This window comes from Cryptotermes secundus, unplaced genomic scaffold, assembly GCF_002891405.2.
Source record: "Cryptotermes secundus unplaced genomic scaffold, Csec_1.0 scaffold104, whole genome shotgun sequence".
Taxonomy (NCBI): domain Eukaryota; kingdom Metazoa; phylum Arthropoda; class Insecta; order Blattodea; family Kalotermitidae; genus Cryptotermes; species Cryptotermes secundus.
In genome coordinates this window covers 203,635-231,201 of record NW_019722423.1, presented here as the reverse complement: position 1 = coordinate 231,201, position 27,567 = coordinate 203,635, and the positions used below count along the sequence as shown (strand labels likewise).

Genomic DNA, 27,567 nt, shown 5'->3' with positions numbered 1-27,567 from the left:
TGATAGCAGAAGATTTTTAACATGATGCAGTCCAGTGGCAACGTCTTTTTATTATTTCTTGTAATAATCATTGTAATTATCTGTAAATGATGTTCTTATGCATGTGTAGTACATGATTGAAGATCATTTTGCTGGAACAGGAGATCGGTTTTCCTTCAGCCCATTTGATGCAAATTTATAGCTATGTGGGCCTAATATGTATGTCCATCCTTGTCTCCCAGAGAATGGGAATTTTATGCAGTAAATTATTTTATAAGGAGGAGGAGGAGGAGGGAGCTGGTGTTGCAGGATGTTCAAGAAAATAGGTTCCGATGCTTAGTGTTCAAATAATTCTGCTGCGTGTGCTGGCCGAACAATGTAGCGGTCCTTATTCTGCCGATGTCGTTACATAAGCCTACTTGATCCGAGACAAGGGGTGAGTGTTGGTGGCCTGGAGTTCTTCTGAAATATCTTTTTATTATAAATGTTGGTGAAACTGCAATGTAAAGGGCCATTCTGCCTCGGTTTCCGTGTCAAGAGAGACTGAGGATGGGGAGTAGAATGTTCTGCCAAAACGTCGGTGAGTTTATACCAGACCGAACTGCGACACACAGCCATGACAACTGAATACCTCACAAAAATGTTAACGTGTCAGCTTTTAACGAATATTAGTTTTTAAAACTATTTAAGTGGAGTATCTGCATAGGTGACAAGCCATGGAGGCCCGTAGGGTTGTGTGAAGTCAACGTTCCCACAGTTTCTAGACAATCGGCTCACAGATGGCGGTGAGGCTGTCAGCCTTACGCGCCTGCCGCCCTTTACCCACCAGGAAGATTCCAGGTACTCATTGTTGTTAGAGGCTGAGACGACCCCAGTACCATAGTGCGACTGGAAGGATTAGGTAAATTGAAAAGTCCACTTCATCACCTTCCATCTTGTAACACAGTGCCTCAGCCCACTACGCTACCGCGTGCCCCCGGAGTGTCTGTATAGAAGTCACTGAAATGGTGTTACTGTGTTATGATGTTGAAGGCAACTACGTCGTCACGACAGTTTGCCTTCAGGGATTTATTTTGCAATTATGAATAAAAGAATGCATGGCCTGTCTACAAGAAAAGTAGACGAATCACATGAACAGCATTATGATGGGCAAGGGACGAAACAGACCCGTTTCTTCTTTAGAACTCCCGTAGAGAGAAAACAATTGAATCCTCAGATGCCAGTGCATACATTGTCTCAGCCTGAAAGTTCACGAAGCTGAGCATACAAGTCCGTAATTTCCGCCCAATCTCAAAACATCTGCATTTAATCTACGAGAGAGAGTCAGTAAATAGGTCATAAATAAAAGTAAAACAGCTCTAATGGACGTAACAAATTTTGTATGTGTATCACTAGGTAGCAGCATAGTCCAGATTCACGACAGCGTGGGTACCAGACGCGCATGCGCATGCTCAGATGCTGGTTTCAGTAGTCAAAATGGTCACCGTGCTTGAGGCTGTACTGCCGAAGAGCAGCTTTCTGTTGTGCGTTCTTTCTGGGAAAAGTGACTCAATGCGAAGGATATTCATAAATAAATGTTTCCTGTTTACCGTGAGAAGTGTTTGTCGCATAAAGCGGTTCACAACCGGATCGGGAAATTCTCTCAAGGACATTTGAAAATCACAAAGTTGCGGAAGTGGCTGAGACAACAGTCTAAAAGAATTCTATGCTGCAGGTTTCGACGCACTGGTAGCTTCTAACAAAGGCTATATCTCTACTTCTGGGCTAAAGTGCTCTCTGAATGGTGGCTCCTTCCAACTGAACAATGCTGCAACTGACTGGTTGTCTCAGACCCTCCCAGTTATAACATCTCTGCATTGACCGCCCAGAAAACACCGTTCCTCTGTCGCTTATCAAGAATCTGCCTAGCAACGGACGTTCGGTTGTTCGTTTCGCAGCCGTTGCCTAGAAACGAATGTTGTTTCAGAACCGTTCCCTAGCAGCGCTAGCTCCGAAGTTCTTGCTTTGAGCAAATATGCCTCAATACACATGCCTTAGCTGAGATTGTCAAATCCTTAAACTTGGCCTTTAAACTGATAAGAAATTCGCGTTGCGTTGTGTGTTTGTTTGCTTTTATTTGTGGTTTACTTAACGACGCGGTCAGTGTCTCGAGATATGGCGTCGAATGACAAGATCATTTAATAAATAATGAACTGGGAAATATTTGGAACGAAGCGGTCGTGGCCACATTTGAAAATTCCTGGAATTTACCTGGAAATATAAGGGAGACCACGATAAATACTCAGCCAGTACATATGGGGCACCTGTCGAGATTCGACCCGGTGACTTCCTGAATACAACTGAGAAGAATTACTTATTGAGCCGTCCCGCCCTTTCTTTTACCCGGGGTGTAAGTGAACCCCCCCCCCCATATATTATTCATGAAACGTAGCACAAATATTTGTAAGAGTTTACTTTAAGAGTGGGGGCTCGCGGTAGCGTAGTTGGTTGAGGCACTATGCTACAGGTCGAAAGGTCCCGGGTTCAAGTCCCGATGAGGTCATTGGATTTTTTTCAGTTGATCAAATCCTANCGGGTTCAAGTCCCGATGAGGTCATTGGGTTTTTTTTTTCAATTGATCAAATCCTACCAGCCGCATTATAGCCATGGAGTCAACTCAGCCTCTAACAGAAATGAGTACCAGGAATATTCTTGGGGGTAAAGAGCGGCCGCCGCATAGGGTGACAACCTTGCCGCCATCTGTGAGCCGATTGTCTAAAAATTGTGGAACCTCGACGTCTCACAACCCTACGGGCCTCCACGGCCTGTTACAGGGATACCTTTACTTTACTTTATTTTACTTGTACTCTACTTGAAGAGTGTATCATACGATGTATAGCTTGATTTTCGGTTCCTTGTATTGGGAAAAGCAGATAGGAAGAAGGTGTGGTATGTTTCAGTGTAATACAAGCCCGATTTCTCACGGGAAGAACTGAGGAAAACAAAGAAAAAACCACCAGTATAGACGGTCAATCGACCAAGATTCGGATCGATAACTCGAATAAAAACGAAGACACCTTACCGCTGAGTTATTGTTTGCAAGAGGGAACAGTTTTGATGCATACCCCAAGATCAACACACACGCCGTTTGATGAACTGCGAGCCTACGACCTGTTGCAAGTAATGTCTAGTGTTGAATTGTTACCTTCTGGCTGGAGCTGAGAACAAAATTCTTTCAGTGTAAAAGAGTTTTATCGGTTTAAAGCTGGTTACGTGTTTTCCCTCCCCCTTTGCTTAATAGAACCATCTCTGGTTCTTGATATACCAGAGGCCAGATATGGAGTCAGGTACTACACCCAATTCGCTTTGTCGTGACTGCAGTTCGCGTTTGTTTTACAAGTATGAAACTGGCCGTGAGACATGCCCGCGAAGTCTTAGTTAATAACCATGGTTACTATAGAGATTAATCTCTCCTTTGGTATCAATTAGGATTTCACTGCGTTCAATGCTCTTCTTTTCTTACTATTTGTGTGAAAGCAAGCAGGGCCAGTAGCTTTTTCTGGAAACATGGCGCATATCGGCGGATGTACAGACAGGAGAAATCATTTTTTGATTTATTTGACATAAATTATGTGTTCTGAGACGCGCGCAGAGCCTTGAGTAGAGGCTGTGGATACCAGGCCCGTATTGTTGTTATTACTTACTATGTAATTTAATTTTTTGTTGTTGTGTACCTCCAATATGCAGCTCCATATCGACTTTGTAAAGTACAGGAATGGGGATGAATAGTGCAACATGTGTATGTCAGCCACGCTAGTAGAACGAACTCAGAGAGTGCCGGAGCACAGCATTTTTAGTGATATTGTTTGATATTGATGGTGTATATTTTACCGTTTTGTCACCAGATTGCAGGGCAAAATCATGACACGAAGACAGCCAACAGATCCTTTGAAAATATGGTACAGTTCAAGTATTTGGGAACTACAGTTACAAATCAAAGCATGATTCAGGAAGAAATTAAGAGGAGATTGATCTCGGGGAATGCTTACTACCATTCAGTCCAAAACCTTTCGTCTTCTCGTCTGCTGCCTAAGAACATAAAAATTAGAATATACTTTGTCTCTGACATTAAGGGAGGAACATAGACTGAGGATGTTTGGAAACGGGGTGTTGAGGAGAATATTTGGACCGAAGGAGATGAAGTGACAGGAGGTTGGACAAAAATACATAATGAGGAGCTTCACAACTTCCAATCTTCGCGAAATATAATTAGAATGATTAAATAGAGGGATAACTTGAACACTTTGCTGGAGTCCGGTGTTCATGAACCCTTACCAAAAGATTATACAGCTAAAGTTGAGAGGGACATACATAAACTCCTTCTCAAACACAAAACTACTCTCCCTGTCGATCTGAAACACAAGTTGACACCGTACCACAGCAATCCTCTGCATCTGTATGTCTTTCCAAGGTCCACAAACCGGACATTCCTCTGAGGCCTATAGTGAGTTCTGTTGGTTCCCCTTGCTATGCCGTGACTGTCTTTCTCCAGAAGATCCTAAGTCCTCTTGCTGGAAAATCGGGGTCCTTCGATAAGAATTCGGGCCACCTTGTACAGCTGTTGAAGTCTGTAAATCTTCAATCCTCGGCTACCCTCGTTAGTTTTGACACCGTCGGTCTCTTCACCAATGTTCCAGTCGATGAAGACCTACAAGTGATCAGAAATAAGCTCCACAGCGATGACACACTGGCGGAACAGTCTGCACTGCAGGTCGAAGCCATCATGGAGCTGCTGGAGGCTTACCTCAAAACCACATATTTTCAGGTGGACAAGTTCTTCCAACAGAAAGATGGCATGGCAATGGTAAGCTCTCATGGAGCATTTTGAGAAATTGGCTCTTGACTCGGCACAACATAAACCATCGCTGTGGCTCCGGTGCGTTGAAGACGTTTGTGGTCTGGCCTCATGGTCCAGAGCGGTTACAGGATTTCCTCAGCCACCTCAACAGTTTAAGGCCGTCCATCCAGTTCACCGTGAAAATAGAGTCAGACAGTGCGATTGCCTCTCTTGATGTTCTGGTCATCAGGGAAGATGTCTACAGGAACCCCACCCACACTGGCCAGTACCTCAACCTCAACTCTAATCATCCGCTGCATGTGAAAAGAAGTTTGATTCAGAGTCTGCACAACAGAGCTTCCACCATATGCCAAGAACAACAAGACCTGGTTAAAGAAATCAGCAGCCTTAGGAGTGATCTCCAGCTCAACTGTTATGCGCAAGATTGCATTGACTCCAAGGGTAGCAGTTGTCCGAATGAAGAGCAAAAGCCCCACCATATATTCAGGGTGTTTCTGAGAAGTTCAAACGTGTAGGGAATCGATACAACATCAGGCCGGTCTTCAGAACTCAACACACACTTAGGAGTTCACTCATGAGAACCAGACCGGAAAGAGATCCACAACAGACGGCACAGTGCATCTACAGCATTCCCTGTGAGTGTGGAAGAAGCTCTATTGGCGAAACAGGGAGACCTCTAGCCGTGTGGCTCCGTGAACATAGGCACAATCTTCTAGAAAAACTAAAATTAGCCCAACATGCCTATGAAGAGGGCCTCAGAGTAGGCTGGGATGATGCTAGGATTTGGGAAACTGAACGTAACAGCAGGTATAGGAAATTTAAGCGATCGGCCCATGCGGCATGCTTAACCAATCCAATCAGCCAACCCAGTTTGGACATTTCTCCAGTCTGGAGACCCCTCATCAGCAATGAGGTTTCTAACTTTCACAGAAGATCTGCATGACGTGACAGCGTCTTCATGTGTTTCCACAGGTTCCAGTCTGAAGTGTTCAGGTTTTACTCGACAGATGACACGAGTGGTAGATATTACATGTCTTCACAAATGTCTTCTTTTCTCTTTTTTCATTTCTTTGCATTACTGCTCATGCGTATGGTTTTGTTGGCTAGGTTCGTAGCACAAATGTCTACCTCCTTTTCTATCTTAGTTCCATGCAGGGTGGAATACCTCCACCGTAGCCCTGCTAGTCGTAGAATGACTGCGCTGGCGAAGGCGAGCAGCAATTGTAAACGACAGACCCGTCCTCTCGTCAGAGAGGATGCCCATCTCAACAAACCCGCAATTCTCTGACAGTAATAAAAATCTGGTCGTAAGACCCAGATGGGTGCTTTACTCAAAGACAGACTGGCTGACTGACCGTTGGTCGTAACATAAGACTCAGACTCAGACAAGGTTTGGCCAGTGATTTAAGTTAGCTCTTTCTTAGGGATCCAACTGAGTAGGTGTCTTTCCCCCTCACCTGAGGACGGAAACAGATCAAGTTTCCGAAACATCATGTTTTCTAGTTTCTGGAATGCCGGACGATGGAGAAGTCCAAAAACCCAATGATTCTGAGTGTTGTACACCGTCGTCAGAACCTTTTAGATTCTAGAACGATCAAGTCAAGGGGAATGAGATGGATAGGGCATGTAGGACGAATAGGGGAGAAGAATGCATATAAGATCTTGTGTAAAAGCCAGAAACCACTAGGAAGACCAAGACATATGTGGGTGGATGATATTAAAATGGATCTTAGATAGGGTGGTATGGACTGGATCGATCTGGCTCAGGACCGGGACCCGTGGGGACTCTTGTGAACGCGATAATGAACATTCAGGGTCCATAAAATGCTGGGAAGTTCTTCAGTAGCTTCACAACTGGCGGCTTCTCAAGAAGGGCTCAGCTCCGTGAAGTTATTTATCTAGATAGATAGATAGATAGCGCAGTCGGAACAGCTACTGGCGAGGGGCTGGACGACTGAGAGGTCAAAGTTCGAGTCCCGATGGGGTAAAACTTCTATCTTCTGCACTTCGTCCAGACCGGTTCTGCGGCCCACCCAGTCTCCTACCCAATGGGTACACGGGGGTAAAGCGATCGGGGCGTGAAGCTGACCACTCACCTGTAACTAGTGCCGAGGTCAAGAAAATGTGGACCTATACATCCACTCTCCCATTAAGCACAAGGACAGCTTTATCTTTGCTACTACTACTACTAATTCGAATGGAAGAAAGAGGAATGCATACAGGATTTTGGTGGGAAAGCCAGAAGGGAAGAGACCACGAGGAAGACTTAGAGGTGGGAGGATAATATTAGGATGGATCTGAAGAGATAGAATGGGGTGATATGGACTGGGTTGATCTGGCTCATGATAGGGACCATTAGAGAGTTGTTGTGAATACGATAGTGAACCTTCGAGTTCCCTAAAATATTAGGAAATTTTTGAGTAGCTGAGCGAATGGCGGCTTCTCAGGAAGGGCTCGGCTGCATGAAGTTAGTTAATATTACTACGTTTTCGCCACGTATATAGACTATCCTGACCGCCTCTGTGGTCTAGTGATCAGAGTACCTGGCTACAGATCCATATGTCCGGGTTCGATTCCCGGCGCTACCAAATTTTCTGAGAAGTATTGTGTCTGGAACGGGATCCACTCAGCCTCGTGATGATAATCTGGAAGCTATTTCAACGAAATAGCGGCTCCGGTCTAGAAAACCGAAATTAACGGCCGTAGGGATTCGTTGCGCTGACCACGCGACATCCTCTATACGCTAAAATTGACGCTAACTTCGCTGACAAGCGGCGGTCGCTCGGTAGATATATTTCGCTTGCGGACTAAAATCACGGAGTTAAAATATAGACTATCTTATCCACGAGCCAGGGTCAAGCAGTGTCTCGAAAAGACCGGTGACGTAGTAGCTCCGTATGTTTGAAATTAAGCGGCGTACTGCGTCACTATCTGCCTCGAGACGTCTGTTGCTCCCAGAATGGCCATCGTCTGCAATTCTGCACTCCAGTGTTTACTACGGACGTCTTCTGAACAGTGCTGGAATGATTACGATACATTTCCATTGCACGTTACTTCAACATTGTACATGTGTTATGCTTCATTCACCAGATATTCGTATTTCAGCGCATTTCTTCAGTATGTTTCTGTCAGCACAGAAATGTCAATGAGCAAACGTGTTCCTTTTCTCCCTCAAAGAGTGATAAACAGATTGTAAGAGGTTCTGACGATGGTGTATAACATACAGAATTACTGGGTTTTTCGACTTCGACCATCGTCCAGTATTCTAGAAACTAGAAAACACAGCGTTTCGGAAACTGGTTCTGTTTCCGTCCTCAGGTGAGAGGGGAAGACCTACTCTGTTTGGTCCTTTATCTCCCACCGAATCAGCCTGGCCTCATTCATTAAGTAGCTGTAATGAATATGACGGGGGCTGTCCACTGATTGAGGTTAGTTCTATCTAAAGACCCAACTGAGTAGGTGTCTTCCCCCCTCACCTGAGGACAGAAACAGTTCAAGTTTCAGAAACGTTGTGTTTTCTGGATTCTAGAATACCGGACGATGGACGAAGTCCAAAATCCCAGTAATTCTGAGTGATAAACAGGTTTGTTACAGAGCACGGTTGAATGTTATGATCTAAGTGTATTCTTAAAGGTTGTGACGAGGGTGTGTATATCACTATGGATTGCTGGGTTTCTCTTAGTTCCAGGCCTATACATGCATTATGACACGTTTTGCTGCACATCATCTTGTTATCTTCCGTTGGCGAACCGTGATATCGGGTTTTTATATATCTGTAGTTATAGTGACGTAGGTCGCGCCATAGCTCAAGCGGTTAGTCGCTGGATTCCCACCGCGGCGGCCCGGGTTCGATCCCGGGTCTGGTCAAGTGGTATTTGTGGTAGACAAAGTGGCGCTGTGGCAGGTTTTCTCCGAGTACTTCGGTTTCCCCTGCCAATCTTCATTCCACCAATTGCTCCACAGTCACCCTCACCTATCATCTGGGGCTGGTACAATAGGCCAGAAGTGGCCGCAGCACAATGGACTTAGTCCCACCCCACTAGCAATAAAAAAATATATAGTGACGTATGTTGTCGAATGATTGAGGTTAGCTCTAACACACCTGATAGAGCAGGTGTCTCCCCCTTCACATGAGGATCGAAACAGATTAATTATCCGAAACATGATGTTGTTTAGAATACCTGACGATGGAGCAAGTCCAAAAAGCCAGTAATTCCAATTGATTCTCTATTGTTTTGTTACGCGTCCGTACCAATTCTTCCTCCCCACTTTTGTTTCCGTCTGTTTTTTGGTACCAAAATGTAACTGAGTTGAGAACCTGCCTTGACGTCATATGTAGCCCACAGTTCATTGGCTGGAACCGGACATCTCGCTCTTAAGCGCTCCACTGTCTCAATGATTATTATTATTATTATTATTATTAAACATATTTTCCAAATTTATGCTATAATCAATCTATTCAGCTCAGGTCCTTTTTGTAATTATGAATCAATGCTGTATAATTTTTTTTTCTGTGGCGCTACAGCCCCAATTTGGGCCTAGGCCTACCTCCATGAAACTCTCCGTTTCACTTCGGTTTACTAGATCTTACACATAGGGTAGGACTCCTTGGGCGAGTGTTCAGCTCGTCGCAAGGCCTCTACCTGTAGACAAACAGAAAAACGCACAAAAACATCCATGCCCTGAGTGGGATTCGAACCCACGATCCCGGCTTCCGAGCGAGCGAAGACAGTGCATGCCTTAGACCGCTCGGCTACCGTGACGGGCATGCTGAATAATTGACGGCTTAGAAAGCTTCATTTCAGGCGACAGAAGCTTGACGCTTTGTTTCTTATTAACTTTCCCAGGCACAAAATGGACTGTTGTTCTGTTGTGGACACTGTTGGTCTTCTTGTACGCCTAAACAAATTAGAGATTTTTCCACCTTTAACTTCAATAATGTCTCAAGACTCAGCCCTTCAACAAGGCGCTTCACGGCTGCAAGCAACATCTGCAAATCTCTGGATGTTTCCAATAAACATAACATTTTCCTTTGCTCAGTCCTCCTTAATTACGTCCTTATCGTGTTACCTGTGTTATTTCATTGTCCCGTGTTAAATTTCAGTCTAGTTCTACACTTAGTCTAGCTTTTGTTATGTACCCTTTCAGCGATCGCCTGTTACAGACCACTCGCTGTCGGCAACCATTTAAATAAAGGAATTGAATTATTTCCTCTGATTTCTACAAGAAATTGACGAACAATATATCAGTATGTATTTAGCCAAGCAGCACTCCTGCATACAGCATTACGGTAATCACAAGCCACTCTCGAAACATCTTGCCATGTGGGTTGTGACAGGTGTCAGTTGCAGGCGGTCACATCAGCAACATTTCTTGAGCTAGTTCTTTTTCTCATGATGATGATTATTGTCATGTCATTAATCCAGGAAATAGAGTCCATCTTGAGAAACAGCGAATCGCCTGATAAATTCTTTATTTTATAGAATTCTATTATTAAATTTTATAGAATTCTATTATTAAAATCGGTCGTTAGGAAAATGCGGTATATTCGATGAGGAGGAAATCCCTGTAACTTATCCACTACCTTGACGAAGGCACGTGAAATAGCAGTCGAAGTTCAAGTGTATTTCATAAATTATGTCCGGTGCTGTAGTCACATCTCAGCCCCCTCCCCCGGGCCTTTGACGCAGCTGTGCATGAAGTTCTATTAAAACGGCCCGTAGCAACATTTCCAAACACACGCAGATGATAGGTTTCAAGAAAATAATAAGAAAAACCGATACCCAAGCATTCAAGTCATATTAATCACTCATAATATCATCCATAACTCGGGGCCTCGTTGACTTGCCTATACTTAAGACAGAATGATGGCCCCAATTGAATGTCTTATCGATGTTAATTAATAGCTATTAACCGGCTCAAGAGCGACGTGTCAAGGGAGGTGTGCAGGACGGGTGAGGACGGTGTAGCTACATCTTGTAGAACGTGTTTTCGTGTGTAAATGATTAGCAATTTGAAACCTGAAATTCGCCGCCTCTTCCCTGGGGCATTTGGCATCCATTGTTGTTTTCTCTAGCGATCCGAGAAGAGGGAGGCTGGCCCGGTTAGTGTTGTCGTGTCTGAGTGCTCTAAATTTATAGACCGATATTATCCTCCTTTCGCATTATGTTAAAATATTCATTTTGTGGAATCCGAAGATCCGTTACCGGGTTCACAAAAGTCCACCACTGGTCCCTATCCTGAGCCAGATGAATCCAGTCTACACCCTCCCATCCGATTTATTTAAGATCCATTTTCATTATGTACGAGTATAAGTACATATAAATGTATATATATACATGTATACGTACATATTTCGCCGGTCATTGTAGCCGAGCGGTCTAAGGCATGCACTGTCTTCGCTCGCTCGGAAGCCGGGATCGTGGGTTCGAATCCCACTCAGGGCATGGATGTTTGTGTGCGTTTTTCTGTGTTTGTCTACATGTAGAGGCCTTGCGACGAGCTGATCACTCGCCCAAGGAGTCCTACCGAATGTTTAAGATCTAGTAAACCGAAGTGAAACGGAGAGTTTCATGGAGGTAGGCCTAGGCCCAAATTGGGGCTGTAGCGCCACAGAGAGAAAAAAAATGTACATATTTACGCTTACATCTTCCTTAAGGTTGACCGACCTTTTTTCTTTTTTGTATTCTTTTCCGAGCATCTTACATTCGTCCCATTCGTCCGTCGTCATCTGAGCATCCTAAGAGAAATATATATTATGAAGCTACTTCTCCGTTTGAAGTCCAGATATTTATCTCACCACCCTTTTGGCAAATCCCCTCAGTCTCTGTTAACCCCTTAATATGAGATACAAAGTTTCACACCCATACAAAACAATAGATAAAATTATAGTCCTGAATATTTTAATTTTGATGTTTTCAAGTGGCAGACGGGACAGAATGGAGGTAAGCATTCTCTGAATTCAGTCTGATATTGATTTTTTAAAACTTAGTCTGTTGCTTGTTACAGAGCTCGCAAGGAAAATGGAGTCCCAAAATCTGGTTCACTGGTGCCGGGATTTGCTAGCAGGTGACCCGTACGGGACATGCAGGTCTGAGTCGTCACTAACTGCATTTTAGGTGAGATTATTGTATAATTCATGCTTCATTAGTGTTCTTAAACTTTTAAGCCTTCTAAAAGATTGATTTTCGTCTAATTATGAGGGGCAATCAAATGAAAACGTGTCAGAAGCCAAAACATATTAAAGAGAATTTCTTACCTCAAAAGTAATCTCCAAAACTGTTAATACATTTATCCCACTGGGAGATAAGACGGTCAGTCCCATCCTTGAAAAAGCTTGTGGGCTGCCTACGGAACCACATCCTTACCCAGCCACACATGTCTTCGTCCGATGCAAACCCATGTCCACGAATGTCTCTCTTCAGGTCTCCAAAAATGTGAAAATCACATGGGGAGAGATCTGGGCTGTAGGGGGGATGTTGAAGCACTTCCCAACCAAATCTCTGTAGCCTATTCCTCACAGAGTTGGCAGTATGGGGGCGCGCGTTATCATGAAGAAAGCTAATGCCGTTCGATAGCATTCCAGGGCATTTTGACTTTATGGCACGTCTCAGTTTCTGCACAAAGTGTCTTCATAGCGCTGTGCACTGATTGTGGCCCCAAGCTCGAGAAATTCGACAGGCAGAGGGCCCTTGCAGTCGAAGAATGTCATCATCACTTTACCGGAACTTGTGTGTACGGCTTTGGATTTCTTCAGTGGGGGAGAATTCACGTGTTTCCACTGTTGGTTCTGCCGTTTGCTCTCGGATTCAAAATGGTGGCACCAAGTTTCGTCCCCAGTGGCAATACGGGACAGAAAAGCATACTCTTCCTCATGGTATTGTTGCAAGTGACCCAGTGATGCAGCCATTCTCTGAGTCTTCTGTTCCTCCGTGAGTTGATGTGGAACCCACTGCGCGCAGATTTTGCGGTACAGCAGATGTTTTGTCACAATGGCGTGTACGGAACCGTGACTTACTCCCATCAAAAGATTAATTTCTTCCACAGTGATTCGTCGGTTTGCCCAGATATGACCATCCAACGCAGCAATAACATCAGGAGTGATGACACGATGAGCCTGTCCTGGGCGAGCATCATCTTGCAGTGATACATGTCCCTCCCGGAATCTCTTATGCCACGCCAGCACACGCGAACGTGACATGCTGTGTGAGTTATGCGTGGTGACCCGTTTTCATTTGACTGCCCCTTATAATACGTGTATATAAGATTTCAGTTGGTACCTCACAGGAAACACATTACATCTCCGCTAGGAAGCCGAACCGGTTAATGCTGTTTAGGGGAACAGGCGCTGTTTATTGTGAGAACCATATGAAACATACCTACACACTGTGGGCAGAATGAAGAGTTTTAGTACGTTAAAGCAAGTGGTACATACAGCAACCACTGGCTTCAAAACTTTAAATTAGTCTGCCGCAAGAGAAAGAATATTTTTCTTTATCCGGTATAGTAAGCGAGTCATTGCACAGCTTGTGACGCCACTTCATGCAGAACGGTTATTGACGGACCACGCCATGAAAATGTATGGGGAAGTGGAGTTATAGTTCCACGTATTCGAACCCTTGGCGCTAGGTAGAGGTGAGTGGTCAGCCTCGGGTATCGACTGCTTTACTCCTGAGAAGTAACCCCCAGTTCTCACTGGCGTAGCCCCAGAGTCAGTCTAGACACAGCGGAAAAACAAAGCTCTCTTGAAGAATGCAGTCTTCTGGGATTAGGCGCCGTGTAGATCTTGTGTGAGCCGACGTTTCGGACGAAAGTATCGCCTCCATCTCCCATGGGTTTTTTCGAATGGTGGCTCAATCTGCAGCCACCTGCTCACACTGGTTCCTCGCTCGCGGACTTTTCTACCCTGAAGATGGAGGCGATACGTTCCTCCTAACCGTCAGTTCACATAATATCAACACGGTACCGCATCCCACAAAACGGCTTTCTTCGTAGTCACCGCCGTGAAAACCTCAAATCTTACAAAGAACTCTGGTTCTGTCTGGAATGGAACTCCGATTCTACGGTCGTTCAGCCCATATAATACAGTAAACCCATGCTAATCCGTTGTAATTTTGGGGGTACGTCATCCGGATTAACCGATAATCCGGATTAGTGAGTACGCAAATCAAGCGATATAAGGGATAACATCCGCCCGACCCAGAGCCAACAGTGATACTGAACAACACGCAGTGACTCATCTCAGCTTCATAAATGCCATGTGAATTTTAAAGTATGTACTCGACTGTGAACAGCATTTTTCATATTCCCATCCGAATTAACTGTCATGACGGTCTCAGACCGGTGTGCGGCGGCTTTCGTAATCTCATTCGTTTCAGCTGTGCTCCTTTCTTTGCGTCATGTCGCAGACATCGTGTCTTGACGGTTACATGTCTTGACCCATGCCGGTGTGCGGCCTAACTTACAGTTACTTCTCGATTTACGCTGTATGTTCTTTCCTAAACCGCCTCGCGAAAGTTAAAGACGCGTAAATCAAGAGTTAATTTACCGTAAGAATTGAGGCAAAATAGAGGGTTGCGTTCGCCAAAGGCACTTTCTGCGCCCGTAAGTCAAGTCGAGAGGATTCCAGCCGGTCGGAGTAGTTCTGGGGCTGATGGCTTCCAAATTTGAAATGCATTACAAAGGATGACGTGACTTTCGTCGGTTTTAACCAACAGAAATACCTACATTCCACATAGGGGTGAGCAACTCTGTTCGAATCCAGCCAACTGTTAGCGTCGGACGCCACTGTTTGCCTCGCTGTTACGAGTCATTTCGGGGGGCTTTTAGTTGCTAGTTCACCGGTTGACGGACGTGTTTGCGACTTCAGAAAGTTGTAATAATAAATTAATACGAGTAGTGACTAAATTGAGGGGACACGCGATAGCGTAGTTGGTTGAGACACTTTGGTACAAGCCGGAATGTCGCGGGATCGAATCCCGATGGGGTAATTGAATTTTTCTATTGATCTAATCCTTCCAGCCGTACTATGGCTCTGTGGTCGATCCAGCCTCTAACAGTAATAAGTACCAGGAATTTTCCTGGGGGTGGGGTGTAAACGTGCGGCCGGTGCATAAGGCTGACAACCTCGACGTGTCACAACACTACGGGCATTCACAGCCTGTTACACGGACAGCTTTACCTTTACCTTTAGTGAATAAATAGACGCGAGGAAGAATTGGAGCACATCATTACACCTCGTTGCTTCTGCAAATTAAGAATATAAACTGGCGAAGTAAACACATCAAAGAGAATCATTTTGTCCTGTCGTATGGTACATGACCGGTGTCTCCCCGTTAATGTGACCCTTATTTTTTTTTATTGCTAGTGGGGTGGGACTAAGTCCCTTGTACTGCAGCCACTTCTGACCCATTGTACCAGCCCCAGATGATAGGTGAGGGTGATTGTGGAGCAGTTGGTGGAATGAAGATTGGCAGGGGAAACCGAAGTACTCGGAGAAAACCTGCCCCAAGGCCACTTTGTCCACCACAAATCCCACTTGACCAGACTCGGGATCGAACCCGGGCTGCCGCGGTGAGAAAATATGACCCTTAAGACAGAGCCAAACCGTAAACAGCTGAGTCACCTGTCCTTACCCATCCACACCTCGGCTTATGTTGGGTTGAACTGGACGGTTACATAAAGCTGATGGCGAAGATAGTGCTGACAAGGCGACCTCGGAGACATTTTGTCAGACATGGCAAAACTGCAGATGAAGTGGACACGGGTGGCTGTTGTTTACGATCTTGTAACAAGGCCTCAACAAATTCAGAAGGGATCAGTTCCAGCGTATCGAATAGATCGCAATTTGTTTTAAAAAGTCTGTTGTTACGCGCAAGATAGAGATCAATAATTAATGAGGGCTTGAAACACAAGAGCTACGATATAGCGAGCTGCTGCCAACATATGCCGGAATAATTCCCTCTGCGGTTATCACTTTACGTGAAGGCTATTAAAACCGTTAACATATTTCGTGTTAATAGCGGTGCCGGCTCCTCGCAGGATAGCAGATTCCTGTAGGCTGTACTCGTAGATTTGATACAGCTGAGCGCAAGAGAGTAGGAGCATGGCCGGGCAGCTTGGCACAGCAGTAACGATCTTAACTCATGTGAAGCTGCTCAGTTCGAGTCTCGACTGAGGCACTGCCTGTACTGATTGAGGATTTTTGTGTGATTTTTTTCAGTATCTCCATTCAAAAGCAGGGATAGTTTACTCTCCGTTTCACTTCGGCTTACTAGATCTTAGAAATTCGGTAGGACTCTTTGGAAGGGTGATCAGCTCGTCGGAAAGCCTCTACCTGCACACAATCACAGAAAAACGCGCACACCCAAACACTAAACATCCATGCCCTGACTGCGATTTGAACCCACGATCCCGACTTCCGAGCGAGCTAAGACAGTGCATGCCTTAGACCGCTCGGCTACCGTGACCGGCAGTGTATAAGAATTCAGTTCGTACCTCACAGGAAACATCCGAACCCACGGTCCCGACTTCCGAGCGAGCTAAGACAGTGCACGCCTTAGACCGCTCGCCTGCCGTGACAGGCATTTATTCAACACTTACAGATCCGTAACTACAAGTAACTATAGCGCTATCGTTACAGCGCGTACTAATTTTTCTTAGTCTGCTGTATCTTCACCCGTTGTCTCCCGGTAACGGCTTCCAACGCCGTAGCTTCCTCAGCTTCCGTGTTCAGGCCCATACTGGCCGGCGACTGTCTCACGAACTAACTAAATTTAAAGTCAAAGTCACATTGCGACTGACGGTCAGTCAGTCATTTAGTCTTGGCGTGCCCAGATATTTATTACTGTTTAACAGTTACGGTCTTGTTTTTGCGAGGCGCTCTCTCTGACGAGAGGACGGGTCTGCCTTTTGTACAGTATGCGCCAAAATTACAGTACTGAAATGAAAAAACGTCCTATTGATACCACTGTCTGTTCATGTGAAGGCCCCTTGCACGACAGAACCTTCTCAAATCCTGAAGAAATGGTCCGATCACCATGTCCTTGTAGCCTTCTTGGGTGACGGTAAGAGCATTGCCTTCATCATCCTCAATGAAATAGGGGCCTAATATACCGTGAGCTGAGACGGCACACCATAGCGTAACACGTGTACTATGTAGCGGTTTCTGGACGATAACATCCGGCCGCTCAAAACCAAGGAAGCGAGTTGTCTGGCGACCACTTCCGTATGAGCGGAAATAATACTCAACTATGAATACTTTTCTTCCGTCGAGAGACCCATTTACAACAACAGCTGCACAACACAACTTACTTTTCAGTACTGGGAACACGTGCAGCTGGAGCTATGCCCCGTTAACAAATGCACATGCGCGTTGAGATGCGCGAATTTCAGTACTACATTTTGGTGCATACTGTATATGCTGCTGGCCGTTGCCAGCGCAGTTTTTCTCAGACCCGGGTCCCTTTGGGCTCCCGACCATATTTTACTGTCTCGCATTTGAGACTTCCCTTTTCGTCGCCTCCTACGACTCACAGGGTCACGCTGGAGGTTTTCGACCGCGCCTCCACACGGGGGACTAACTAAATTTTAGACTTGTCCTGCTTATAACACCTCTGCACGGACCGCGCAGAAAACATCTCCCAACAGTTCTTCTATTGTTGCGTCACGCAGCTGTCTCATGGACCGCGTAGAGAACACCGCTTCCGAGATAGACCATTGGTGCGTGTTAGCAATATGTTACATAGCAACGCTGGTTATTTACAGAGTCATTACTTAGCAACGGATAATAGGGGCGCTTCAGACGGGTTCCAAAATACAACTTGGCGATATATTTTTCAAAAACGACTCTAAGAGATTTTGATTACATTTCAGAAATCTGTGGAGGTCTTTTTTTTTTCCTTTGGCGCTACAGCTCCATTTGTGCCTTGGCCTATCTCCATGAAATTCTCCGTATCACTTCGGTTTACTAGATCTTAGATATTCGGTAGGGCTCCTTGGGAGGGTGATCAACTCGTCGCAAGGCCTCTACCTGTACACAAATACAGAAAGACGCGCACACACACACGAACACCAAACTTCCATGCCCTGCGTGGGCTTCGAACTCACGATCCCGGCTTCCGAGCGAATGAAGACAGTTCATTCCTTAGACCGCTGAGCTACCGTGACCGCCCATGGAGATCATTACCCTCAATAAAAGCGTGCAGGTGGTGTCCTCATAAAAATAATGATACGACCTCTAGGGGCCAAGATGGCTACTTTTTTCTAAACCGGCTTTGCCAGTCAGGAGGATAGTGAAATCCATCATGTTCACTGAGCAGTTGTGGCTTACCGAACAACGTTCGATTTTGTTTCCAAGGTAACGCAGTCAAGGTCAGTTGTGTGTGGTAACGCATGTGCAAAATGTCTGAACAAGTTTTTCAATTTTTATTTAGCCCATAACTGTACTTCATAGAATAGTTCGAAAGGAAGGTCGGCCATTAGACACGGCAAAGGCGTTACTAATCGAATATTATACAGGTGTTAGGTTATGATGGGTTAGTGTTGCCTGGTGTTATCACTTAAGGGATCGTATGCTAGCCAGGCACTCCCATCACACCGCCCCGCGGTTCCAGACAATAAGGTTCAGTGGGTGTGTGTGTGTTTATACGGGGCTTGCATAATCACGGGAACCACATACACACACAAAAAGTCTGTGTTCTACTGAACGCGGAATATTAATGCCCTTAGCGAACGGGAGGGACTTACTCCACCCTCTTAATATGGGGTGCATCTGTAACGCCTCCCGCCCAGCGCAACGTAGCGCCCTCTCAACAGGAGCCCCGACCGGGGCTCTGCCTCTGAACAGAACGGCTAGAGGAGAGTAACTATCCCCACATTCATGTAAAACTGCTGCGAGTTGTATTCGGAGCCGAAATGGCTCAGTCGGTATAGCGACATTCTAAGGGTTCGATTCCCGGCACTGATTACACACTTTGTTTTCTGTACAGCGTTCAGAGCTGCTCTGTGGCCCACCTAGCCTCCAGTCCGATGGACACTGGTGGCATTTTCTCCTGAGGTGAATTGGCCGGGGCGTGAAGCTGATCGCTCACCTCTATCTGGCGCCGAGGTTGAGAATACGTGGAGTATACCTCCATTCCCACACACGTCTTCCTGGCATGATGCTTAATAAAGCACAAGGACAAATTTAACTTTTGGCTTTACCGGTTATATTCCTTTTATTTTGTGGAGGCCGGTATAAATGCAGTGACATCGATATTGTCGCCTGCAGTGACTATAGACGGGGTTTGGATTGGTCTGGATCTATTGACCACTTATACACACTCCAGACTCTTAAGTACATGTAACTACAGCGCCGCCGCTAATCTACACAATTCGCAAATCAACACAGCAGCCGCTAAGCCCTTTCAGTTTACTGTCTTCACAAGCCGTTCCCTAGTAACGGCTTATAACTGTGTAGATTTTTCAGCTTCACGCGCTCAAGTCCTCTCTTCACAGACACCCGTACATAACTGACTCGGATGCCCCAGTTATCTTCAAGATGACCCCTCGGCAAGAACCGAGTATTAAGTCCTGCTTCCAGCAGTACCTCTGTTGTTGCGCGTCGATTCGTTGCTCTGGGAACGTGTTTACCGAGCCGTTACCTAGAAACGGCTTCTAACTGTTGAACTTTTTCGGCTTCACGCACTCAAGTCCTGTCTTCACAGACTCCCGTACAGAACTGACTTGGATGCCCCATTTATCTTCAAGATGACCCCTCGGCAAGGACCGAGTATAAAGTCCTGTTTCCAGCAGTACCTCTATTGTTGCGCGTCGATTCGTTGCTTTTGGAACGTGTTTACCCAGCCTTTGCCCAGAAACGGCCCTGGTATATCCGCCTGTCTCGCGGTCGTTGCATAGCAACGGCTGTACACGCTACAATATATATGCAAATATGCGGTTCGATCTCTCGCCCTATGGGAAGGCCACGGGGGGAGAGTGCTGAGGAGAGTAAGCAGCAGGAGGATGGAGAGGGGTGTATACAAAGAGAAGCGCGGAAGGGGAAGAACCACTACCTATATAGCAAGAAGGCGCGGTGCCCTGTACGGAACCTAATGCAACACACAGAACAACTTTACCACCGTCACTCGCGGCAAACAGAAGGAAAGTAGAACGTACACCACTTACATGCGGAAAACCGTCACTTTATTTATTTATTTACTTAATTAATAGCATATTTACAATGTACTCTCGATAATATGGAGTAATAAGTAAATTTGTTCTAAGTAGGCGTCTTGAGTAGAGAAGACATCCACTGATGATACTCTGATAGGCCCTGTAGAGGAATGGTGATGCTTTTAATCTTCGTCATCTGTGAGTTGCGGTAGGTCAGACCGCCACAGTCTCCTCAATCTTCTGCCCACATTTCGTGGGTTGCTAATTTCTGCAGCTAGTCTGTTGCTGTGTCCGAGTGCGCTCTGATGGTAGAGTGCTGACAGTCTGTGTATTTCTTCTGTGACAAACTGGATTTGCAGATCACTGTGGATAGTAAAGCTGGAGACATACCCAGGTGCTTTAGTTACTGAGCGCAAGAATTTGTATTGAAGCCTTTGAATTATTTTTGTGTTTGATGGTTTTGTACAGCCCCATAGCTGTATACCATATGTCCATGTGGATTTTATTATACATATTATATATAGAAATTTGTTTTCTATAAATAGTTTGGATTTACGGCCCAAAAGCCAGGACATTTCTCGTAGTTTTACATATAAGTTCTGACGCTTTGTTTTGACGAGTTTCTGCCATGTCAGTTTTCGGTCGAGGTATAATCCCAAGTATTTTACTTCGGTTTGGACCGGTATTTGCATATTATTGACGGCAACCTGCGGCCAAGTTATGTGTTTCGGGGTGAATGTAACTTTCACTGATTTTGTCCGGTTTATTTTGATTTTCCCTTTGCTGTGCCGTTACTGGAGGAAGTTTAAGTGATGCTCAAGCTGCTGTGATGCTACTACTGGATCATCATTTGCTGTTAGCAGGGCTGTATCACCTGCGAAGGTTGCGATAGTAGTGTTGTTTGTTATGGGCAAGTCTGCAGTATAGATTAGCCACTTAATATGTGAGCAAGCGGCCTCCGTAGTCTAGAGGTAACGTTCCCACCTCATGACTCGTAGTACGCGGGTTCAAATACCCGGCGGAGGTCGTCGAATTTTTAAGGGCGGAAAAATTCAGGGAACAAGTCCTCCGGGAGGGACTTTAAGCCGTGGGTCCGGTGTCGTAGCTTTACGGCACGTAAAAGAACCTCATACCTCCAAAGGAGGTCACTGAGAAAATTGCGGACGTTTGCCGCCCGACAGCAGTCACTAATACCTCCGGTAGATGGGGGAAGCATTATAGATACCTCTCAGCCAGTAGAGCCGGTCTCGCTGGCTGGGCGGGACTGATGGTAAGCACCAATACCGGTAGAATATAGAGGCTGGTAGAAATCATAGAGGGAAGCACAATGGACCACTACAGGTCTAAGTGCATGGGGAAACCCACCCTCTCTAATAACTAACTAACTAATATGTGAGCAAATAATTAAAAAAGAATGCAGACTCCCAGAGAAACCCCTCTACTCTGCGATATATCACAAAAACAAACTCCTTTATTTCAGCCCGCAAGCGAACTATACCGAACGAGCGACCGCCGCTTGTAAGCGAAGTTTAGTGCCAACTTTTGCGGATAGAGGGTGTCGCGTGGTCAGTGCAACGAATCCCCACGGCCGTTAATTTCGGTTTTATAGACCGGAGCCACTATTTCCTTGAAATAGCTCCTCAGTTATCACGACGCTGAGTTGACCCCGTTCCAGACTCACTACTTTAATTTTAACTTTTTAACTTCTGAGTTATAAGGTTTTACATTTTAATACTAATATTCAAATGTAAGGAAACAAGAGAATCGTAATAAGATTTGTACTAAACGGATCCACATTAGAAATACAATTCAGTACGAGTAGTACATTTCATTAATAATGCCTGATGATGATCCACATGGATCGAAACATGTAGCAAATATACATAATAAACGAATGTTAATGCAGTAATATTGGTTTATTTGCTACGGATTTGTTGTGTTGACGGGTGCATAATACTAAACGGCATAGGCAGCCAGTGCCTTTGGCATCATGTCAACATTATTACTCACCATACTTCCGGTATTCGTACGCAGCTGGGAAATTCAACCATAATGTGTCATGACGCCCGACAGCCGGAATAATGTCACAATAGACGTTCATTGCTCGGCAACGACTTGGTAAACACATTTCCGCTGCAATGAAAACGCAAGAAACGCTCGAATAACTTATGTTGCTGTGCAACGGTGTTGTAAACACACCTTTTCAACAATAGAGAGGCTGTGTTTTCTGCGTGGTCCGTGCAAAGTATTATAAAGAAGAGTTTAGTTGAGAGCAATTAATGGTAGCTAGTTCCGTACGGAGGCGGGGTCAAATACCTCCACCGTGACCTTGCGAGTCGTAGGAGGCGACGAAAAGTGAAGTTTCAAATCTGGGAGAGTAAAATATGGTCGCGAGTACCAAGGGACTCAGACCCGAGAAAGACTGCGCTGGCAAGGACCAGCAGCATATACAAAAGACAGTCCTGTCCTCTCATCAGAGAGGGCGCCCCACAAAAACAAGAACGTAACACTCAAACAGTAATAAATATCTGGTCATGAGCCCCAGATGGGGCTCGACACCAAGACTTACTGACTGACTGACCGTCAGTCGCAATATGACTTTGACTTGAGAGGAATTGACTCTAACTTCGAGATGCCAGCCTGCCAGGATATGAGCTTGGGAGCAGAGGAATTGAATTGAGTTGGCAGTTACAGAATACTTGCAAGAAGGAAATTAGGCTGTGAAAAGAAGACTTCAGGTATGATTTGAATTGACAGTGAGACTTATGAAGTTCGTTGCCAGGGTACGGCTAGTGAAGACTGAGAACCCCAGTGCGTGTGTAACGGTGAACTGTAAAGTGTGTACATCAGCGATAGCGCTGTACTTGCCTATAGTCCCGAGTACTGTGTATAAGATGATGATAAATCGAATCATGGAATCCAAAATCCGTCTTTAAGTCACACACACGAACCCCTACACGCGACATGTCCGCCGTAAGGTCGCGTACACAATGTATGACGGACCCTGGCTCGTAGGGCTGATGCACTCTGGATATAATAGTGACGAGTATGATAATTTTTATCGCAGCGGCCCTGGTTCGATCCCGGGTCTGGTCAAGTGGGATTTGTGGTGGACCAAGTGGCGCTGGGGCAGGTTTTCTCCGTGTACTTCGGTCTCCCTTGCCGATCTTCATTCCACCAATTGCTCCACAATCACCCTCACCTATCATCTGGGGCTGGTACAATAGGCCAGAAGTGGCCGCAGTACAAGGGACTTAGTCCCACCCCACTAGCAATAAATAAAAGATAATTTGTAAAGTTGTCCAGCTGCTTAATTAACTAAGCACTACGTCGTGAAGACGTATTGGGGCGTGGACTTCCAGGTTCGTCGCTCTTGTCCTCGGCACTGGATGAAGATCACGCCTTGATGATAATCTGTACTTTCGCCAAATATCGCTAAGAAGACTAAATGAAGGAACTTGAGATGGTTTGTACATGTGACACGAATGGAGGAAGCGAGAAATATATGTGTACTTAATTTTGGTCGGGATAACTCAGTTGGTATAGCGACGGGCTGGACGGCCCGGGGTTTGATTCCCGGCAGGACCAACAGATTTTCTGTACTTTACAGCGTCCAGACCGGTGCTGGGGCCCACCTAGCCTCCTACAAAATGGGTACCGGGACCTGTATCCCCGGGGATGAAGAGGCCGGAGCGTGAGGCTGACCACTCACCCCCATCTGGAGCCTAGTTGAACGTTGGAGCTGCATCTCTACTCCCCTCATGTCTTCATGGTATAGTGCCTAATTAATTAAGCACAGGGAAAACTTTACCCATCTCCCTATAATTTTGCTGCGGCACCTTGTGTTCCTGGTGGCATAACGTGAGAGGGAAAGCTAATTTATTTTGCGTTCAAAACTGCCCGCATCGCACGATGAATTCTCACGCGAGCTACTTTCAGCACCTCCACATCGCCTTTATGTCAGTCTGTGTCTGACCGCAGTGACTTATATCAGTAGAACGTGCCCGTCCGCCATCAATCAACCTCACAGCGCGCTCCGAGTTTAACAAAACTGGAAGCATCATTGAGCGTGTGAGTCTTACTGCTCAGAAAAGTACATTATGCTGTAATGCTTAATGCCAAGGATACTCGTATACGTGTAAGGTGTCGCAACGACAATAGATTTGTATCTCTTCCTACATTATTCAACAAAAGTTTCTGAACTGCAAAGATTATTCAGGGTGTGCCTATATACAGGATGTCCCAGGAGGAAAGGTCAGTATTGTGTGAGGTCATAGTATCGGTCATTCTAAGCAAAAAATTATACACATACATGTGTTCTATTCCGAACGGTTTCTGAGATACAGCTAGTTCACTCTACTATTCCAAAATTGTTCATAAGAAAGAGATCTTACGTACTGTTTCTAACACCGATATTTATTGTTCAGTGACAAAGTTGGTACAGTTTACCTAGTATAATACTGTCACGTGTTGGGTATGTGACGCGACAAATAACTTCACGCCGTCAAGGATGTAGCGGATATTTACTGTGCTTCGCCTCTACACTCACTTTACAACTATTATCACTTGCAGTATCACAACTACTGCTTCTACTTCAATGCGACATCTCAACTGTCCTTGGCCGTGGCTGGATCCCAACTGTCTTCAACTGTGACTATCCCAAGACTGTCTCGGCGAATGCATTACCTTCTTGTATATCTGTGGCCGTTGCTACGCAGTGAACCTTCTGTAACCGCTCCACTGTCGCTCACTAGTTTAAGTATAATTAGAATCACCAGTAACAAAAATTAATTGCAAATAACAAATAATAATCAAGCCAGTGAGACATAGTCACCTTCTTGTTTGCAGGAATGGACTTATTCCAAATCTTACTGTTATACAGGAAGCCCCCCTGTAGCTTTTTCTAAGAAATTTTGTTTGCGAGCAGCACGGCAGCAAACTTTGAGAATTGGATCACTGACAGGTCCTGCACGTAGGTTTTGAAACCCATGCCAAGCAGGTTATCTGTCAGTGTGCTGTCAAAAACGACCTTAGGACTTTAAGGTTCAAAGTCCCAAACTACAGCTAGCCGATCGGAGATCCAGAAATTGTGTGAACTCCTAGTTTTCAAAATTACCGAATCAGTGGATTTAAAGGGGAGTGACTTAGCTGAGGAACTGACGACCAGGGGACCTCAGTGTTCCGTATCACCCTGTATATAACCGAGACAATGGGCAATTTTCAGTATAATATTTTTACATGTAGACCCATTGCCAAGTAACAGCTGTGTGAACAGGCGACAGTACAACAGATGTTGCCATGGAACAACCCTATGGGCACGTAATTTCCCAGCAACGAGAACACGCAATAATTGAAGAGACGTTTTCTGTGCGGTCCGTGCCAGGGCTCTATAACGAATACTTGTAGTTCAGTTGAGTTAGTCACCCCGTATGGAAGCGGGCGCGACTTCCTCCGCCGTAGCCCTGCAAGTTTTAGGAGGCTACGAAAAGGGAACCCAATGCCTGGGTCACCCTGTTCCTAGGGGATATAAATGTGGGGACCTACCCCTCCAGGTCGGGATAGCCTCGAATCTGAGGCAGGACTCGGGCCTGAGAATGACTGCCCTGGCGAGGGCCAGCAGGAATTGTAAACGAGAGACCCATCGTCTCATCAGAGAGGATGTTACATAAGGACTAAAACAGCAAGTGTTCGGTTGAGAAAATACTGGTCGTGGGTCTCAAGAGGCCTGGCGCCAAGACGAACTGATTGGTGGAAACGTGCCAGTCGTAAAGTAATTCTGACTCTTGAGTTCAGTCAGTCCTCGCGTGGAGGATGGTTCGAATACCTCCACCATAGCCCTGCGAGTCATAGGAGGCGACGAAAGGAGAACCCAGTTCCTGGGGGATATAAATACGAGGACCTGGCCCTCGAATGTGAGACAGTAATGTATGATCAAGAATCCCTCGGAACGCAGATCCGAGAACGACTGCACTTAGAGGGGACAACAACAATTGTAAGCGACAGACCCGTCCTCTCGTCAGAGAGTTCGCCCCACACCAACAAGCCTGCAACTGCCTGACAGTAATAAATACATGGTCTTGGGCCTCAGATTGGTGCTTGACAAAAAGCCCAATTGGCCGACTGACCGTCGGTCGTAACATAAGTTTGAAAGCGAGAAGCAAAGTCAGTCGAGAGTTGCAGTTGTGAGAAGTGAGAATTGTAGCTGAGGCCGGTAATAGTTCGGGAACCCAGAGGAAAAGGAACGTCCGCCGTTGGAAGCTGCTGCCAAGCAACGGCTAGTGAAGACTGAGAAGACACTATATGTGCTGTGGTTGCAGTGATTTTTGGAGTGTGTAGTTCAATGAGTTTGTCGTGGTTAAAACAAAATTTGATGTTGGCTCTCTGTTCAACCGCCATTTTCCGACGAGCGTCAGAACAGTACTGTTATATTCAAGGTCAGAACACATGATGCAGCGATGCTTGCGCTTTGAAATTATAGAGAGCCATAGCTGAAACGTCAAGAATCTTAACGCCACAACTCGCCAACAGATGGCTTTGCAGGGCAAAATTTAAGAAAATGAGTCCTAAGGGAGCCTGGACACACCGTGTAGAAAATCAATTACCTCCATTACAGCTGTTTTACTTCCATTTGTGACCTATTTACTGACTCTCCCTCGTGCGTAAAGGAATATAAAGAAGAGGGAAATTACGTGTAGTTTGTACCGATACTTCAATAATTTCTGGCTGCTCGGTAAGTACTGTTGTTCGGCAGGTTAGTTCATTGGTTGATTCACGCCGTGTGCCAACCTAAATAAAAATATTCTTGATACACATGTGTCAGAAATGATTCTTAACGGATTTACAGTCGTCTTGTATTTCAAGTGCCCTAGGTAAGAAGGGGCAATTAGCGGTGGTCATTTTGCATAACAAATTTTACGCCTGTTATGCCCTATCCGGTGTTATTCATTGTACTGACAGCAGCAACAGACCGCAAGCATAGTGGGATTGCGTTGGCCAGACAGTAGGGTTCTCGGCAGGCAAGTTCATGTAACTGCTCAACTTGGCAGTGTGAGAACTCACTCTGGCATTCCCGTGTCGGTCTACAAAATTCTATACGTACCTTGTTTAGAGCAATGGTTCTCAACCTTTGTGAGACCGCGGCCCGGTAAATTCTTTTTTACAAGACGATGACCCGGTATAATTGATGCCAGGGCCCGGTACCGGCCCGCGGCCCAGCGGTTGAGAAACACTGGTTTAGAGGTAAAGGTAAAAAAATGTAAAGTTGTCCCTGTGCTTAATTAATTAAGCACTATGCCATGAAGACGTATGGGGGAGTGGATGTATATATCCATATTTCCCTCACCTCGGCACAAGTTGGATGTGAGTGGTAAGCTTCACGCCCTTGCCGCCTTACCCCCGGTACCCATTTTATAGGAGATTGGGTGAACCCCAGAATCGGTCTGGACGATATGGAGAAGTGAAAATTCTTGACCCTACCGGGACTAGAACTCCAATCCTTGGTCGTCTAGCCCGTAGCCAGTCGCTATACCGACTGCGCTATCCGGGCTCATTACCATGTTTAGAGACATTTATTTGTCGACACCCTGTACCAGTTCGCT

General features: G+C 45.6%; 1 long non-coding RNA gene across 1 annotated transcript in view; it reads left to right on the top strand.

The window, feature by feature from the left end:
* The window catches only part of LOC111861279, a 95,315-nt gene that overhangs the window by 13,806 nt on the left and 53,942 nt on the right, over positions 1 to 27,567 (top strand). The window contains exon 3 of the long non-coding RNA XR_002842208.2: positions 11,825 to 11,934. This is a non-coding gene — a long non-coding RNA (uncharacterized LOC111861279). The remainder of the gene's footprint in view (positions 1 to 11,824; positions 11,935 to 27,567) is intronic.